Below are 6,843 nucleotides of genomic sequence, written 5' to 3' on the forward strand. Positions count from 1 at the left end.
ATCAATTCTTGGCCAAAGTATGGACTATTATATATTGCTGAAAAGCCCTGGATGTTTACTTTCCAACGCAATTAAAAGCGCGCCATTTCGAGTTCTGTAGCTCCAGAAAATCCACTTTGAGTGAAGGGAGGTCAGAATCCAACAGCATCAGCAGTCCTTCTTCAACCTCTGAATCTGATTTCTGCTCAAGTCCCTCAATTTCAGCCAGAAACTACCTGAAATCACAGAAAAACACACAAACTCATAGTAAAGTCCAGAAATGTGAATTTAACATAAAAACTAATGAAAACATCCCTAAAAGTAACTAGATCCTACTAAAAACATACTAAAAACAATGCCAAAAAGCGTATAAATTATCCGCTCATCACAACACCAAACTTAAATTGTTGCTTGTCCCCAAGCAACTGAGAATCAAATAGGATAAAAAGAAGAGAATATACTATAAATTCCAAACTATCAGTGAAACATAGCTTCAATCATATGAGCGGGACTTATAGCTTTTTGCCTCTTGAATAGTTTTGGCATCTCACTTTCTCCATTGAGGTTCAGAATGATTGGCATCTATAGGAACTTCAGATTTCGAATAGTGTCATTGACTCTCCTAGTTCAGTATGATGATTCTTGAACACAGCTTCTTTATGAGTCTTGGCCGTGGCCCTAAGCACTTTGTTTTCCAGTATTACCACTGGATACATAAATGCCACAGACACATAATTGGGTGAACCTTTTCAGATTGTGACTCAGCTTTGCTAAAGTCCCCAATTAGAGGTGTCCAGGGTTCTTAAGCACACTCTTTGTTTTTGCTTTGGACCTTGACTTTAACCGCTCAGTCTCAAGTTTTCACTTGACACCTACACGCCACAAGCACATGGTTAGGGACAACTTGGTTTAGCCGCTTAGACCAGGATTTTATTCCTTTAGGCCCTCCTATCCACTGATGCTCAAAGCCTTGGGATCCTTTTTATTTGCCCTTGCCTTTTGGTTTTAAGGGTTATTGGCTTTTTCTGCTTGCTTTTTCTTTTTCTTTCTATATATATATATATATATATATATATTTTTTCGCCCTCTTTTTTTTCTGCAAGCTTTGTTTTTTTTGCTGCTTTTTCTTGCTTCAAGAATCATTTTTATGATTTTTCAGATTATCAAATAACATGTCTCCTAGTCATCATTCTTTCAAGAGCCAACATATTTAACATTCTTAAACAACAACTTCAAAAGACATATGCACTGTTCAAGCATACATTCAGAAAACAAGAAGCATTGTCACCACATCAATATAATTAAGCTAAGTTCAAGGATAAATTCGAAACTCATGTACTTCTTGTTCTTTTGATTTAAAACATTTTTCATTTAAGAGAGGTGATGGATTCATAGGACATTCATAACTTTAAGACATAGTTACTAACTATTAATGATCATGTGATAAAGACACAAACATAGATAAGCACATAACATAGAAAACGAAAAACAGAAGAAATAAGAACAAGGAATGAATCCACCTTAGTGATGGTGGCGTTTCCTTCTTGAGGAACCAATGATGTCCTTGAGCTCTTCTATGTCTCTTCCTTGTCTTTGTTGCTCCTCCTTCATTGCTTTTAGATCTTCTCTGATTTCATGAAGGATGATGGAGTGCTCTTGATGTTCCACCCTTAGTTGCTTCCAATAATTGTGTGGAAGAAAATGTATCCCCTGAGGTATCTCAGGGATCTCTTGATTTGCAGTCAAATGTTCTACCACTGAGCTATAGACCCTTGATGGAAGCTTTTGTCTTCCCTTTCCTCTTTCTAGAGGTTTCTCTGGCCTTAGGTGCCATCAATGGTTATGGAAAAAACAAAAAGCTATGCTTTTACCACACCAAACTTAGAATGTTGCTCGCCCTCGAGCAAAAGAAGAAAGAATAGAAGAATAAGAAGAAGATATGGAGGAGATGGATGAGAGTGTGTATTCGGCCATATGGGTGGGATTGGGTGGGAGAGAGATGTTGAATTTTGAAGGTAGTGGGTGTATGGATGTGAGTGGTAAATGGAAAACAGAAGGGATGAATGTTTATTGGGAATGGAGGATGATTGAAAAGAGAGAAGAGAGTGAGTGAAGGTAGGTGGGGATCCTGTGGGGTCCACAGATCTTGAGGTGTCAAGGCATTTACATCCCTGCATCAATTTAGGCATGCAAAATTCCCTTGCACACAACTCTGGGCGTTCAGCGCCAGGTTGGTGCCCATTTTGGGCGTTCAACGCCCCTTTGCTGCCATTTCTGGCGTTGAACGCCAGAACCATGCTTGTTCTGGGTGTTCAGCGCCAGGATGCTCCCATTCTGGGCGTTCAGCGCCAGAACTATGCTCTGTTCTGGCGTTTGAACGCCAGGCAGATGCTCCTCCAGGGTGTGATTTTTCTTCTGCTGTTTTTGATTCCGTTTTCAATTTTTATATTTATTTTGTGACTCCACATGATCATGAACCTAAGAAAACATGAAAAACAATAAAAATAAGAATTAGATAGACATTGGGTTGCCTCCCAACAAGCGCTTCTTTAATGTCAATAGCTTGACAGTGGGCTCTCATGGAGCCTCACAGATGTGCAGAGCTTTGTTGAGACTCTCCAACACCAAACTTAGAGTTTGGATATGGGAGTTCAACACCAAACTTAGAGTTTGGTTGTGGCCTCCCAACACCAAACTTAGAGTTTGACTGTGGGGCTCTGGTTGACTCTGCCTTGAGAGAAGCTTTTTCTGCTTCCTCTCCATGGTTGCAGAGGGAGGTCCTTGAGTTTTAAACACACGGGAGTCCTCATTCCATTGAAGGACTATTTCACCTCTGTCAACATCAATCACAGCTCTTGCTGTGGCCAGGAAAGGTCTTCCTAGGATGATGGATTCATCCTCTTCCTTTCCAGTATCCAGGACTATGAAATCAGTAGCTATGTAAAGGCCCTCAACCTTTACTAATACATCTTCTACTTGTCCATAAGCCTGTTTTCTTGAGCTGTCTGCCATCTCCAGTGAGATTTTAGCAGCTTGCACCCCATAGATTCCCAGTTTCTCTATTACAGAGAGGGGCATGAGGTTTATCCCTGAACCAAGGTCACACAGAGCTTTAAAGATCATAGTGCCTATGGTACAGGGTATTATGAACTTTCCAGGATCCTGTCTCTTCTGAGGTAATGTCAGTTGATCCAGATCACTCAGTTCATTGATGAACAAGGGAGGTTCAACTTCCCAAGTATCAATGCCAAATAATTTGGCATTCAGCTTCATGATTGCACCAAGAAACTTGGTAGTTTGCTCTTCAGTGACATCCTCATTCTCTTCAGAAGAGGAATACTCATCAGAGCTCATGAAGGGCATAAGGAGGTTCAATGGGATCTCTATGGTCTCTAGATGAGCCTCAGAGTCCTTTGGTTCCTCAGAGGGAAGCTCCTTATTGATCACTGGACGTCCCAGGAGGTCTTCCTCCTTGGGATTCACGTCCTCCACTCCCCTTGTAGGTTCGGCCATGGCGCTTATGTCAATGGCCTTGCACTCTCCTTTTGGGTTCTCTTCTGTATTGCTTGGGAGAGTACTAGGAGGGATTTCAGTGATCCTTTTACTCAGCTGGCTCACTTGTGCTTCCAGATTTCTAATGGAAGACCTTGTTTCATTCATGAAACTTACAGTGGCCTTAGATAGATCAGAGACTAGATTTGCTAAATTAGAAGCATTTTGTTCAGAGTTCTCTGTCTGTTGCTGAGTTGATGATGGAAAAGGCTTGCTATTGCTAAACCTGTTTTTTCCACCATTATTAAAGCCTTGTTGGGGCTTTTGATCCTTCCATGAGAAATTTGGATGATTTCTCCATGTTGAGTTATAGGTGTTTCCATAAGGTTCACCTAAGTAATTTACCTCTGCTATTGCAGGGTTCTCAGGATCATAGGCTTTTTCTTCAGAAGATGCCTCTTGAGTACTGTTGGATGCAGCTTGCATTCCATGCAGACTCTGAGAGATCATATTGACTTGCTGAGTCAATATTTTATTCTGAGCCAATATGGCATTCAGAGTATCAACCTCAAGAACTCCCTTCTTCATAGGCGTCCCATTACTCACAGGATTCCTTTCAGAAGTGTACATGAACTGGTTATTAGCAACCATGTCAATGAGTTCTTGAGCTTCTGCAGGCGTTTTCTTTAGGTGAATGGATCCACCTGCAGAGGTATCCAATGACATCTTTGATAACTCAGATAAACCATCATAGAATATATCCAGGATGGTCCATTCTGAAAGCATGTCAGAAGGACACTTTTTGGTCAACTGTTTGTATCTTTCCCAAGCTTCATAGAGGGATTCACCTTCTTTCTATCTGAAGGTTTGAACATCATCTCTAAGCTTGCTCAGCTTTTGAGGAGGAAAGTACTTGGCTAAGAAAGCCGTGACCAGCTTATCCCAAGAGTTCAGGCTGTCTTTGGGTTGAGAATCCAACCATAATCTAGCTCTGTCTCTTACAGCAAAAGGGAAAAGCATGAGCCTGTAGACTTCAGGATCTACTCCATTAGTCTTAACAGTATCACATATCTGCAAGAATTCAGTTAAGAACTGAAAAGGATCTTCAGATGGAAGTCCATGAAACTTGCAGTTCTGCTGCATCAGAGAAACTAATTGAGGTTTCAGCTCAAAATTGTTTGCTCCAATGGCAGGAATGGAGATGCTTCTTCCATGTAAATTGGAATTAGGTGCAGTAAAGTCACCAAGCATCTTCCTTACATTATTATTATTTTCGGTTGCCATCTCCTCTTCCTGTTCGAAAATTTCTGAAAGGTTATCTCTGGATTTTTGTATTTTAGCTTCTCTTAATTTCCTCTTCAGAGTCCTTTCAGGTTCTGGATCTGCTTCCACAAGAATGTTCTTATCCTTGCTCCTGCTCATATGACAAAGAAGAAGGCACAGAAAAATAATAATAATAATATAGATCCTTTATACCACAGTATAGGGATCCCTGTGTGAGTGGAAGAAGAGGAGGAGACAAAGAATGTAATATAATGGAAGAAACACAACTGTGAGGATGGAAGAGAGGTGAGATGAGATGTTAGGATATGAATGAATAAATAGAATAGGATGGGAGAGGGAGAATTTTCGAAAATATTTTTGAAAAAGAGTTAGTGATTTTCGAAAATGGTTTTTGAAAAATGTTAGTATTTTTTCGAAAATTTTTGAAATCAAAAATAAAAAATAAAATTAATTAGTTAATTAAAAAGAAATTTTTGAAAAAGGGGGAGGTATTTTCGAAAATTTAGAGAGAGAGAATTAGTTAGGTGGTTTTGAAAAAGTTAAGAAACAAACAAAAAGTTAGTTAGTTAGTTGGAACAAATTTTGAAAGGATAAGAAGTTAGGAAGTTAGAAAAGATATTTTGAAAAGATATTTTTGAAAAAGATAAGATAAGAAGATATTTTTGAAAAGATATGATAGAAATTAGTTTTGAAAAAGATTTGATTTTTAAAATTACAATTAATGACTTGATTCACAAGAAATCACAAGATATGATTCTAGAACTTAAAGTTTGAATCTTTCTTAACAAGCAAGTAACAAACTTCAAATTTTTGAATCAAAACATTAATTGATCATGTTATTTTCGAAAATTTGGTATAAAAATAAGAAAAAGATTTTTGAAAAATATTTTTTGAATTTTCGAAAATAACTAAGAATTTTGAAAAAGATTTGATTTTTGAAAAAGATTTTGAAAAAGATAAGATTTTCAAATTGAAAATTTGATTTGACTCATGAGAAACAATTTGATTTTAAAAATTTTTGAAAAAGTCAATCCAAATTTTCGAATTTGATGAGAGAAAAAAGGAAAGATATTTTTTTTTATTTTTGAAGTTTTTATGAAAAACATGAAAAATATGCAATGCATGAAATTTTTAGATCAAAATAATGAATGCATGCAAGAATGCTATGAATGTCAAGATGAACACCAAGAACACTTTGAATGTCAAGATGAACATCAAGAACATAATTTTGAAAAATTTTTAATGCAAAGAAAACATGCAAGACACCAAACTTAGAATTCTTTAATGCTTAGACACTAAGAATTCAAGAATGCATATGATAAACATGAAAAGACACAAAACAAAAAATCATCAAGATCAAACAAGAAGACTTACCAAGAACAACTTGAAGATCATGAAGAACACTATGAATGCATGAAATTTTCGAAAAATACTAGATGCATATGCAAGTGACATCAAACTTATGATATGACTCAAGACTCAAACAAGAAACAGAGAAATATTTTTGATTTTTATGATTTTCTAAATTTTTTTTGTATTTTTCGAAAATTAATATGAAAAAGGAAAATAAGGATTCCAAAATTTTTAACATGAATTCCAGGAATCTTGCATTCTTAGTCTAAAGCTTCAGTCCAGGAATTAGACATGGCTCACTAGCCAGCCAAGCTTTCAATGAAAGCTCCGGTCCAAAACACTAGACATGGCCAATGGCCAGCCAAGCTTTAGCATGTAGATCAGAAACAGTAGCAGGTGGATTAACTCCAACTAGCTTGCTCTTGATAACAAATTGCTGCCTCAGTCCAAATAAATTTAGACATGGCTTTACAGCCAGCCAGGCTTTGCATGCTCCATGAAACACTAGAATTCATTCTTAAAAATCTTGAATAAAATTTTTGAAAACATTTTTATTTTTTTTTCGAAAACAAAAGAGAAATTTTTTTTAGAAATATTTTTGAAAATTTTTTGAAAACAAAACAAAAAGAAAATTACCTGATCTGAGTAACAAGATGAACCGTCAGTTGTCCAAACTCGAACAATCCCCGGCAACGGCGCCAAAAACTTGGTGCTGTTGCCGGATCAAAAGGGAAT

General features: G+C 37.2%; 1 non-coding gene across 1 annotated transcript; it reads left to right on the top strand.

The window, feature by feature from the left end:
* The first annotated feature begins 4,251 nt into the window (after positions 1 to 4,251).
* On the top strand, positions 4,252 to 4,359 carry LOC148555160 (small nucleolar RNA R71). The gene has a single exon (XR_015887115.1). It is a non-coding gene; the product is annotated as a small nucleolar RNA R71 (small nucleolar RNA).
* Positions 4,360 to 6,843: the final 2,484 nt, after the last annotated feature.

This window comes from Arachis ipaensis, chromosome B6 (genome assembly GCF_059453495.1).
Source record: "Arachis ipaensis isolate K30076 ecotype BB chromosome B6, ASM5945349v1, whole genome shotgun sequence".
In the NCBI taxonomy this organism is placed as follows: domain Eukaryota; kingdom Viridiplantae; phylum Streptophyta; class Magnoliopsida; order Fabales; family Fabaceae; genus Arachis; species Arachis ipaensis.